The following is a 13,450-nucleotide window of genomic DNA, read 5'->3' as shown; positions in this document are numbered from 1 at the left end:
TAATTACTAATGGAGTAGATAATGTTCTTTTTGCATACTTTTATACATATGCATAGGCAGATTTTTGTCTTATTATAACCATACCCATAGATGATCACAGAACTACGATCAGGGACAGCGCTTTACAGTGATTTATGCTGGGAGTAATTTTATATGGAATGGTTGTATATACATTTAAAGCTCTGTATAACTGCAATGCAAACAATGAGTATTATTTATCACTAGAGATAGGTGAGACAGGAGGAGACAGAAATGTAGCAAACCCTTCTGCAACACAGTGCAACACTGAACTAAAAATTTTACTCCTGTACTAAATTCTCTTTTTGAATTAAAAGTAGAAATTTAAGGAAAAACTAAACTTTCTTGTATTCTTTTTTCTTCTCCTTTTTCTCCTTTTCTTTTTCTTCAATAAAAAATGAATACAGAAGGGGGGGATGCTGTATATCTAGAACACCCAAAACATCGTAATATTTCTTGTATGGAAGATCTAAATACATAATCTATGTAGGCATGGAATATGATCCTTCTTGCCATGGGCAATGTGGTGGTTAGATAGTTAACATTTGTCCTGCAGTGCTAGGTATGAACCTCACCCAGGGCACTTTTCTATCTTTTTCTTGTTTTCATATGGGATTCATCTGGGCACTACAATTTCTTTTCATACATCAAAAACATTCTGGTATATCCAATGTACTTTAGGGAAAATCCCTTTGTAATATCTGTTCATTTATGTGCAAGAACTTATGTCACATCATCAGAGGAAAAGGCAGCCAGCCTCTGAGAAAACAGTATAGGAGGGTGGAGAACATACTCCAGTAGAGCTCCTGCTATAAAGAAGGCTGTATTGGATTATATGGTCAAGGAATTTTCATTAGGTAGTACAAGGCCAACTTTCTTCCTATGTCTTGAATATTCCAAAGGAATGTTCTCCTGGCCATAATACTAAATTCTCCAGCTGGCAGTATTGAATTTTCTTTCCCAACATTGCACGCTAGAGCGCCTTCTGTTGCACTATTTATATTATGCAGATCTAGGAACACAGAGTTTTCACCAGCAGAGCAGAAATCAAGTGGTATCACAAAAATCCTTTAGACTTTGTTCTCCCATGATAGTCTACCTTCTCCAGTCTTGGGGAGCCTTAATAAATCAGACCCAATATTGGGACAAAAGGGACTGCAAGCTGGACAGAAAGGATACAAAGTTATCTTGAAGCACACAGCTAGGCTGAAGTAGTGCAGACTTTTCTTCCACAGAGGGCAATAAACAGTTTCCATATTTGATATAAATATCATTCATAGCCAATCTTTTTTTCATAGTAATACTGAAGGTTACCTTTTTCCCTGTTATTAGAGCTCTTCCTGAGAGAGATGATAACCAGTGCAAGACTTTGATAAGTTACCCTGATTATGAAATTCTCCGAATGTTCTCAAGAAATATGTGTAATGTTTGTGCAGAGAATAAACACAAGTGACAGCTGAATGATCACTTATACCATATATTTATTAAAATGGCTGAGTATAACAGTGAATATATTTAGTAATAATGAGGTCATTGCAGATTCAGAACTTAGGAATTTTCATATAAAGCAGGGGTCCCCACACATTGATGGCCGCATACAGGCTGGATTTGGGTATATACAAAGTTATACTCTGACTTCAAAATCATTCCTTACTGCTTTTTAAAAAATGATATATATGTGTGCTGACTTTTTTTTATTAAATGTATTTTTATTGAAGTTTTTTTTTAATACAAAAGTACATAAGAAAAACATACAGAACAATTTATAAATAGACATAAAAAATGGTGGAAATAACAGTTAAACATCAGAGAAAAAGATGAGAATAAAAATAACAATGAGGGTTAGGACTGGTTGCATTAACCACAGCACAATGATTATACCATTCAGTATGAAAAACATGTTACTGTTGTAAACAAAGTAATTATCTTTTCAGAAATAATTATCACTAAACTTGTAATAATTGAGAACAGTTTTTCACAAAATTACTAAAGCTATAAATCACATATATTCCATACGAACCAGGTGAGACAAGGGAAATAAACCATAAAAAAAAGGATTGCAAAGAAGGAAATTTACTAAAAAGGACTCCTATGTTTACTAAGATTAATAATTGCCCAGCCTGAGTAAATCCATATTACGGTAGAAGCACAGGAGGATAAGCAGGCTTTTGCTGGTAATCTTGTATAAAAGATACGTAATTTATTCACACAGTGTTTAGTCCTTTTTCCAACATAGGTCAACTAATTCTTACTCTATGGTATACAAGTAACAGATCATACATAATAATTCTTATACATATATATGAGGATGTCATAAAAATTAGCAAGTAGGACCTCAGACTCCAGACACGTTTCGCCACCTGGCTTCCTCAGGGATCAAAGCAATATATTCTATGTAATGCTGTGTAAATAATGGGAGATAGCTGGATCAGAGCATCCCTGAGAATTCAAGTAAATTTATTCTCATAAAGGCTGGCTGTGGTGTGTTAATACCAAGTGCTAAGGAAGTTTGTTAGAAGCAGGTATATCGATTTGAACGATATTGTAGAATAATGATGTTTTTGATGTGTTGCCTTGTGTCATAAACGGGTGAATCTTCCAAACATAGTATCCTTTAGGTTAGTACTGTTTTTATAATGGTTAATTCAGGCTGATGATGAGGCAAATGAGTATATAGGTCCTATGGTGTCCCTGTTTCTTGGTTACATAGGCTTTATACTGTGGGCGATCCGTCCAGTATTAAATAATGTTATTCTGGAGGTGAAAAGTAGTGGTTTTCAAATGCCAGCTTATTGATGGTTTAGTGTGATGGGTTTAGCAGGGCGTCCAGCAGCACAGCCTCACAGAGAGACTGGGTAAAAAAGGGTAACGATAAACCATGGTAATACAGTATAATTACATTGAGTCACAAATAGTTAACTCCACCTAAAAACAGAAAGAAAAGAAAAAAGAGATAAAAAAGAGAAATGAAGGGGGGAAATAGGATGGGGGGGGACATCTTGTGTCTTAGCCATGTAGTGAGTTCCTGGGAAATCCTCCCAGGTATAACCAGGATGAATGAGCAGATAGATCATGTGGGATGTGCATTGCCTCGTGTCTCAACATAGTCCTCCAATAGGTCTATGTGTGCAGGGGTTGACGATTTGCCCATAGTGGAAGAGGTAACGGTCATGCCATGGGCGAACCATATGGCGTGTAGAACTATCTGGTATGTCAGATGTATAAAGAAAAGGGGTAAGCAAGGAGGGATGTGTGCTGGTTTTGGCCCTGAAGGAATGGAGTTGAGGCCCATGGTGTAAAGGAACTGTTAAAAAAAAAAGTTCGCTACAAACTTCCAGATAATTCCTATCAATAACTGAGCATTTCCAGTGAAAGTCAAGTGAGGAATGATATATATATATATATATATATATATAAATATATATATATATATATATATATATGAAAAGGAGGCTATGTAATTCATTTAGCTTTCTGAGAATTTAGTTTTTTACTTTTTTCACACAGGTCAGTTGATTTCAAGGTAAGATTGATCTAATTGTCATGTACAATAAATTCCTATCTATGGCCAATTTTAAATAAGAACAGGTAATATAAAGCTACAAATTCAGACTATACCAGCCAATATAGTGTTTTTTTTTTTATTTTAGTGATGTTTTGGTTTTGGTCCATTTAGCTTTTGTATGTCCTCCTTTAACCACCGTTAAACCGTTAAACCCGACCTTGGTTCGGGGTAAAAAAAATTGCAAAAATCGTTAAACCCAAACTTTTGTCGGGTGGTTAAATGCATTTTCTTACCTGGTCCCCGCTGTGATCATCTGTTCTGTTCCAGCGTCGATCTCTAAAAAAAAATACTCACCTTCTCCCCGCAGCTCCTCCGAACACGTCCTCTATCTTGCTTCTTCTCCTGGCGAGTGCAGTGACGATCTCCAGGGTTTCCCGGTGACGTCACTCCATGCGTCGGTGCGGGCGGGAGGCGAGGCGGGAAATTCAAATCGCTTTGCATTGAACTCAATACAAAAAAGCTTTATTGAGTCCAATACAAAGAAATCCTTATATAATATATATATATTTTGTATTATATATATATTATATAAGCTACTGTACAATTACATTACATTACACACTATTTTTTTTTTTTTTTAAAGATTTTTTTTTTATGTTTTATAAAAAAAATTTTATTATTAAATTTATAAAATTTTGGACATATTTCTGTGAGTTATGCGGTAATTAGGTGAATTATAAGTAATTATTGAGTAATTCGGTAAATTATAGCCTACAATCTAAAATAAATTTCCATGCAAAAAAATTAACACTTTTTGCATGGAAGTACAGAAGTTAGGAAACAATTAGAATACCCGGCGTTCGCGTACACGTCCCTCGGCGATTCCTGATGATGTCCGTGCATGCCCCCGTCGATGGGGGTCGTAGCGGGAAATTCAAATATTTTGTATTGGATTCAATACAAAGTCCTGTATCCAATCCAATACAAAATAATACAAAATATATTTATGTGGTTTTGTCTATAGGTATGTGACGTTGGACTGTTGGACGCTAGGCAGGTGTTTTAGAAAAATATAATACTATACAGTATACTAAATTATTGCATTTTCAGTATTTTTCATTTATTGATGTATTCTTGTTTAAGCTGATTTTTGTGTATTTTATTTAATTTTATTAAAAGTAATTTTTTTTTTTTTTACATGATTGTGTGTTTAAAACATTTTTTATATTCATGATATCTACTAGAACCCTGTTTGGACATATTTCTGTAAGTTACAGGTCTACAATTTAAAAAAAAAAATTCATGAAAAACTGTACCGCTTTTGGTACAGAAATCTAGACATCAGTGTAACGCCCAGGTGGTTAAATACCTACATTTTATTTGTTATGTTTTATTATCAAAGATGAATTAGTTTTTTTCCTACACCTTATACCTTGCACATCCTCACATCACAGTACAGGTAGGATAATATTGTTTTTGCAGAAATTTTACACACAATGCAGAATGATAAATTATATTTGTCTTCAGTTTGATAGATTCAGCACCCCATTCTTCAAGTAACTCATTTAAGATGACCAAAAAACAACTGGAATATGAAGTTTCAAATATTATCAACTCATCAAATATAGAATATTTTTATATATATATATATATATATATATATATATATATATTTATATATATATATTTTTTTTTTTTTTTAATGAGAGAGTGGCCACTAAAATAATGCCACAAAACATGTTGAGGGTGAACGTTAATTATCTTGGACAAATAAATACAGTTTTATGAAAACATTCTGGATCATCTCCATCTCTATGCCTCTGCTGTTCACAGCATTGCCTTCTTTTTTTTGGAAACTTACTTTTTGGGAAACTCTAGTTTCAATAAAAGACAACACAAGGTGGGCTTTATCAGTGTGCTGTTGTTACACTGTTGCACACATCTATAAACAGTGATACAGGTCATGCAATCAATTACATTTTTCACACAAAGCATACAATAAAAATTTAAAGCCTAGCAACCATATGAGCAATAAAGCATCTATTTAATTACCTGTGGTCTATTGACAGCTTCAAACAGTATTCTGGCACTATAGATTAAAAGGGTGACACTATGTTACTGCACCTTCATAGTATGCTATTTTCATGTCAGAGACACCAGTACTTCCTATCCTGTGAAGTGTCATAAAGTTATTGATCCGACCAGCTCCGGAGATTAAAGGGTATTTTTAGTTATCATCATTATGTTTACCTCTAAATTAAATTCTAATGTGACGTTCACATTTTCTCGCGCTTGCTTTGTATAAATGATATAAGATACTTTAAATGAACCCCTAAGAAGAAAAATGTATTACACTGGAATTATATACAAATTTTGTATTGCACTGCAATTATTAGATCTCCTTGACCAGCAACAGCTCAGGAAATAACAAGAGCCACTCAAAGCAGCCCATTTCTGTCCTATCTATTTCTGACACTGGTGCTTTTCTCCTTACCCCCGCATTTTTATTGAATAGCATTTCAGCAGGTACACCTGACCTGATCTTTGATATTGTTCATCTCTGGCAAAAAAAATGAGCGTGTGTATAATGCCCCCCCCCCCCAACGACTTTTAGTCATCTGCTGTAGTGGATCCCTAAATGACTACCACTCCATAGAACTGAACAGTGCTGTCTGTACAATTATCATTCATTCTTATTTCACTGGATATGATCACAAAAGATCAGTTCTGTCAAAATACATTTGTTGTCTGTACCTAGTTTATGTATCAGTTTTGGGAGGCGTTAGGTCTGCTAAATGCCAATCACTGTTGAGTGGGCATTACTGCAGTGCTGTGAGAGCACCACCTGTCTCCTGCCACAGGCCAGTGTTATGCAAAGTTAAAACATTACAGGACCTCTTTTATCTAAAATAGTAAACTCAATACCATGTGTTCCCTGAAAATAACATGTCCTATATTAATTTGTGCTCCAAAAATACGGATAGGGGTATTTTGTTGGGTACAGCGTATTTTTTCATTGACAAGAATTGACATTTATTCTTGAACATAAAATCAACATTCATGTATATATTCAAATATAGTCATGTCATCACATTCTGGAACATCATCATAACTCTCTAAACCCTGAATTCCATCTTGAATTTCTTGTGACTCCATTTCCTTTAGAACTATTGGCCCCAATTTCTCATGTCTAGCAATAGCGCTTTGCTTAAATGAGCACCTCTTGTCCATGTATTTATATATATTGTAGCTTATTTTTGGGGTAGGGTTTATATTTCGAGCATCCTCAATATAAAGGCAGAAAGTTGAACATCCTGCAGGCTCAACTGCATTCACCCTCCTCTGATGCCCCCTTTTTTTCTGCTTACCCCTTTTAGATCTTTAGGCCGGTCATGTGATGTGCCTTATCTCCGGCCTCATTAAAAGGTGATCCAATAAGTCTCACTTGTCACAACCAACTTAAAGTGGACCTACATTGGGAGATTATTTAAGCTGTTGTTACTGATCTCTTTCTATGGAAAAAAAACCTTAAATAGGATCTTACATGTACAGTATGTATCCAATGTATCTAATGTATCCAAATCTGAATCATTCTCCTTTCTCAGTATAAACAGGGGAGACCCTGGAAGATCCTATTTAAGTTTTTTTTTTAAGTTTTTTAAGGTAGATTGTCTTCCTTTTCTGCTTCTGCCTTTTATGTTTTTTGCTGTTGCCAATTTTTGAAGGGACAACAATGACAACAATGATGGCGCGGTCTGTGTGGGTTTATGTCTCAAAAGCAGACAAACATCTAAAAAAAACTTCAAATACCCATTGAGATACTGTTTATTAAATGGTCCTAATACAGATGTTTTGATTGTATTTTATCATAATTGTTTAATAAAAATTCCTATTGTTTATGAATTATAATATATTTTATCTTTGATGGATGCCTAAAAAGACCTTGTTTCTTTTTTCTCTATTTACATTTCAAGTACTTTAAAGTATATTTGCCTATCACTAGTTAATGTTAAAGAACATTTGCCCATCTCAGTTTGCAACAAAAGATGAGACTTTATTTCTTAAGTTTATCATATCTTATCTTCCATTAACATATTACATGAGTTATAGAATCCATTACTGGATTACTGGACTGGTTAGTTTAAAACAAACAATACAGATATTGTAATGTTTTTATGAAATATATACAGCTGTATAGTAAACACCATCCAATACCAATTTGCAAGTATGTCAGAATATAGATCATACGGAAAAAATAACTTTAAATATGTACTCATTGAAAATACTCCAAATGTCCCGTTAACACATACATAGTCTATGTAATACAATTTTTTTTTTTTTTTGCAAGATTATACACTTAGGGCATATTGATTAGATATAGGTCTACATAAAGGTCTACATAAAGGTCTACATAAAGATAAAGAATGTAAATACATAAATAATGAAAGAAATGATACACTACCGTCTGTGAAAAGATATTGCTACTACCTGAAGATGGGGGCTAACAGCACACAAACATCAACAAACTAATTAAAATTTCCCAAGCCATTTGCCCATGGTATTTTGTTTGGAATGCTAAATAAAATACAGCAAATGTTTACATAAGATAGTTAAATCTAATTTTATAAGGAATAATTTCCACTGCTATTGACACACTGCTCTTAGTATTGATCTGCAAGAAAATTATTGGGTCAATAAAATTGTCTCTCCATGAAGAATAACAATGAATGTTTTATATTAGCTGGATAGTCCAATAGCCACTGTAAAACTGCCATCACACTTCCGTTTTCTCCTGATTGTTGACGTAATGCTATCAAGGTCACAGGGATACCCAACCACACATGAGCTGATACTATCCATGACGTAAAAAGGTTTAAAGTCTACCTGAAATAACTTTTGTTGTAATATAGGGATAACATGCATACAATGCACATGCTGTAACACCAATATGAGTGAAAGTGACTTTTACAAAAATGAACCTGTGTATTAATATAACACACATCAGACCAAAAACAAAGAAAAGTCAATATTGATCCAATGCTTAAAGTACGTCTGATCTCTGAACTGCTAGGCTACAAAGGAGATTAGAGCCTCTCATGACAAAAACATTTGAGCTGCACTGGATATGATAAGATTAAAGGAGGAGAGAGTTACCTGTCAATAAACCACACAGGCTTATTACATTCTATAGAACAGAGCCCAAACTCCTCCAAACAACAACATGCCCTGCAAAGGGTTGCAGTTTGTAGCATTTTGTGGATAGTGATTAGGACTTGTCTGGACAAGGGTGTTATTTTCCTGAAAATCAGCGATCATACAGATGTTTATTGCAGGAACAGGTGATGTCTCCTCTGTAATAAAACTTACTGGCTGTTAACAAACTAAAACACCAAGCTCAGCATACGATTCTGGTGATGTACCTATAGAATGGATAAGGAAGATAATTCTCTCCTTCGATGCGGATGTCTGGGTACCGCTGGCTTATAACCCGCATGTACTCTTCAAACACCCGCCGGTAACCTCAGGAGATGCTGCAAAGAGTGAAACAGATTACATCAGAAATGAATCCTAAGGTTCCTAAGAAATATCTTATAGTAATATACACAGGAAATAGACTTCTACATTGTAACCTTGAAGTCACAATTTATTATGACCTGGCTTTTCAAGTTCACCAGGACGCCTCACAAAACAATCTCACTGCTGTTTCTGTAAAGACAATACACACAACTGTCAAAGGACGGACCGTCACAGAAAACATTCTGCTTTTCTTACAACATTTGATTACGAATTGGTGATTAGGAATATTTTACAGGATCTAACAAAAATAATCTATATGATTTGGCATCAGGACAGGAAAGCGTTCCCTATTCCTCACCCCACTTGCCTTTTCTTAGATCCTAAAGTGACCAATATAAGCTCCTCGGGGCAGAGTCCTCTCCTCCTGTGTCTGTACCAGTTTGTCATTTGTAACCCCTATTTAATGTACAGCGCTGCGTAATATGTTGGTGCTATATAAATCCTGTTTATTAATATTAATAATAATTATGGACGTAGCAGCTGGGGATTATAACATGCTGCTTGTAGGAAGCAGATTTGTGCCTCGTAATCCATGCTGGATTAGGTCTTCTATAAAGCAGGTCGGCCTGACAAGTAAAAATTGTGATCCCCAGACGTTAATAATCTAATAATCTCTAATACTAAAATCAGATTTCATACGACAGACTCCCAGGGTATATAAACTCAAGGGTCCAATGGAAATCTATTTCTGTGTTGGGAAGAGTTTAGTGTGAAATGGCATTGAAAACTTTTTAACATTAAAAATCCAACCTTAAAGCAGACACAACAGGGTGCTGCCCATAGCAAAGCCCTAAATGGCACACACTTCATTTTTCCACTCATCTGATACATTGTGGTTTTGTTGGCCATCAAGGAATGGTTTAGCGCTGGTATTACATATAACTATTGCTCTTATTTGTTCTCATGTGGATTCTTCCCGAGAAATATTTGTGTTCTCCTAACAGAAGCTTAGCAACCATACTGGAGACCAGTTTACAAAACAGCACCAGCGATTGCATCAATCCGTATTCTGCAATCAAGATCTAAAAATAGAATGCGAAAACAAAAAAGTAAAATGTTGAAAATAAAAGACAATTTTATAATAAAGGTTGCAGTACAAGTATAGATCGGGGGATTGTACCAAGCATCAGCCAATCAGATCTCTACAGATACATTCCATGGGGTCATGTATTTTAACAGATGACAGGACCTTCATATGGAGTCACTCCTCTTTCTTTGGTCAGCTGTCAAAACAAACAGCTCTTCCTACAGACCCCACACTAATGTGCTGATTATAGAAGAGGCTCCCTGAAGACCTGAAACTTATTTCAATGGTTCCCCTTGTGTTATAAAGGTTGAGGAACTCTGATTCAGTTGGTGCTTTTTACAGGAATATGGTGTATAGTAATTTTAATTACTGTGTGACAGCTCTCCGTCCCTGTGCTCATTGTGGGGGGGGCGGGCAGTGCTAGATGCTCCCCCAAACCGAGAGATACAGCTCTTCATTCTTCACCCTCCCCCTCATCTAAGTGTTTACCAAACAAGACAAATTCCTGTCCTGTAAATGTTGATTTATTGCAATCTATAGGTAGCGGATTGACAACCAACGGCTATGTTTATGTGCAAACAATGGATTACAGACAGTGAGCAGTGGTAGAATGGAGAACCGGCCAGCAGCACATTGTATTCCCATGTGTCTATATGAACACAGGGGGGGGGGTTACACCATTCCTAATAAAGATTTAGACTTCTTCCCATGCAGCAAGCAAAGCCTGGGATCACGGAGATCAATGAGAACTCCGATACTCTCACATGACTGAAGATCCGGGCCTCTGGTCATGTGATCAGGGAATGGTTTGTAACAAATGTCTCCTTGTCAAATAATCTGCACCCAAAACAAGATCAAGCAGCAGAAAAGATGACAATGAGCCAACAAGACAGACTGGAACTATCATTATTATTGCAGTGTGTTCAGATACAGGCTGGCAGGAAGCCCATACAGCACCCCGGTACTGATAAAGCCCAGAAAACACCGCTCAGGTACTTGCAGCTGAAACTGGGCGACCAGGAGCGATAACCGCATGGCAAACTGACACTTGTCTGCAAGGAACAAATGTATTTTTTAGGTGCAAGCAATATAAATCTGTTATTTGATTGCAATCTATGTACAGCAGAACTCGAGTAAGGTTGGGGGGGTCTCTGGATTGCAGGTGAACATTGCAGCAAAAGGTGTATTGTTTGTTGGTGAGGTTTAATGGGCTAATTATTGTCATCTTGTAATGAGTCTGGAAATGACTACATGGTGACAAGTGTATGTCTAGAATCAATACATAAAGGAGACATATTGATCATCACAAATGTTTTTTCCCCCATATAAAGCCCTGGCAGAGCTGTCTTTGGAACAACTGTTTTATTATCTCAGGCCTGGTCACCTCCTTGGCCCCCGGGGATGAGGAGCAGAAACAAAGCCAGGATCCCCTCCCCCACTGTATTTCGCACCGGCTCTGATAGTACGGCCAGCAGCCAATGACCGCAGCACATTGCACCGAGCAGGTCATAGTATGGAGGAAGCTGGAACTCCGAGTGTTGTGACATGGGCCGTCATTACTCAGCACCATGCTGCTCGGCACACACGGAGCTCCTGTAATAATGGCGGAGATGGACCTGGCGTTCAGCACTCACCAGATTTGGAACTTGAGCAGCGGGCCGGCCGTGTACTGCATCCTCAGCTTCTTGCTCGGTAAGCCGTTCCCGTCTGCCGAAGCCCCGCTCAGTACGGCAGCCAAAACCCCGCTTACCAGCAGCAACCACGGCACACACCGCACCGACATCCTGACCTCACCGACTGCTGCAAGTGCAGGGTACGGCCCTTCCTGACGTCACGACGTGCGGCGCATAGCGAGACACGTCGGGGGCGGAGTCAGGGGAGTAAGTCGGCCATTTTGACTGTGGGAATGTGGTGTTTCTGAAGAATTAGGATGCCAGTTCTCTATCTTTCAGTTCTTACACTAGGTGAAATTCAGCACACGTAATGGTTGAGGGCTTTAAACCCAAATAAAACTTCAATGTAAATCAACTTACTACATTTTAAGTTTTCTAAACAGAAGTAAACTGGAAAATAAACCTCACATTTACCTTTTCAGTCCTGTCTTTCCCTCCAGAGGTTTCCTGGATCGGGCCCTGCATTGTCCTGGTATTTTCCTTCATTCCCACTTGGAGGAAAGGCCAGGCACCATCATCTTCATTACTCTTCTTCCATTTTCTTCCTATGTCATCCAATTTCACATTGAGCAGGCACGAGATCGGGTGGCGTAGATAGAAAAAAGGAGAGGGATGCATGACATATATATCACTGGAGGCCCTACTCTCCTATTCTGTTTTTATCACCGAAGGGAAGTTTAAACCAAAGACAAAATAATTTTAACCTGATATAAATGGGTGGCCTACCCTTTTATGTAAGATGAAAATTTTAGTTTAGGTCCGCTTTAAGGCAAGAGATGTGCAAAGAGTAGAAAAGCCTGACTCCTGCCAGCATGTTGCAAAGTAGTAACCTTGCTCTCTGTATGGAAACAGAGGTCTCTCTGCAGACCCTATGCTAAAACTGATAGCCATTATTAAGAAGTCCTTGGCACTGGGCTAAAAAGCTTAATTACCACACTTTTAGATTGGGTTCTGCAATCTGTGACTTTTTCAGTGTGTATGTGTGGCAAATGTGCTGATTTTTATACCTCTCCATGCAACCTCAGGACTTGTGAGGTTCCATAGCCATTTGTTGTTAATAACATTACATGTTTTTCTTAATGAAAACACTGCAACTTGGCCATGCTCCAATTTTCTTTTAAATATACCCCAAATTTTTGCTTCCATCCACCCAAAGTTCTCACTTTCCTCCGAACTTCGTAGGTATGCTTTCCATTCCACAAATCTCATACTCCCTGCTGATTGGAAAGCTCTAACTGTGCATAGGGTTTTCTGATTTCAAAAAACATGTTTTGTGGCCTTAGAAGATTTTCAGGCCTGAAATGCATATGTAATAAAAAAATTGTTTTTGGGGGTAAAAAGGAACACTTGGGGATTGAAAAAAAGTAGATACTATTAGATTCCTACCATTAACTTTACTAGGTAAAATATTTTCTATCCCCGTCTGATTTAGAGGCCCATCTATATAGAGGTTGGCCATCAATATTTAAGAAAAGAGTGAGAGGAAAAAGCAGGGTTTTTTTGTTGGCAAAAATATATACTATAGGAATTAACAAAGAATATAATTAGTACATAATTTGTATACATAATCCATGAATTAGATTGTTGGTCCATATCCCATTACTCCAGGTAGGGTTTTGGACAGCTTGGGCTCTGTATACACATCAGATG

This window comes from Pyxicephalus adspersus, chromosome 4, assembly GCF_032062135.1.
Source record: "Pyxicephalus adspersus chromosome 4, UCB_Pads_2.0, whole genome shotgun sequence".
Lineage (NCBI taxonomy): Eukaryota > Metazoa > Chordata > Amphibia > Anura > Pyxicephalidae > Pyxicephalus > Pyxicephalus adspersus.
The sequence above is the reverse complement of the archived record's forward strand: the minus strand, read 5'-3'. Positions refer to the sequence as shown.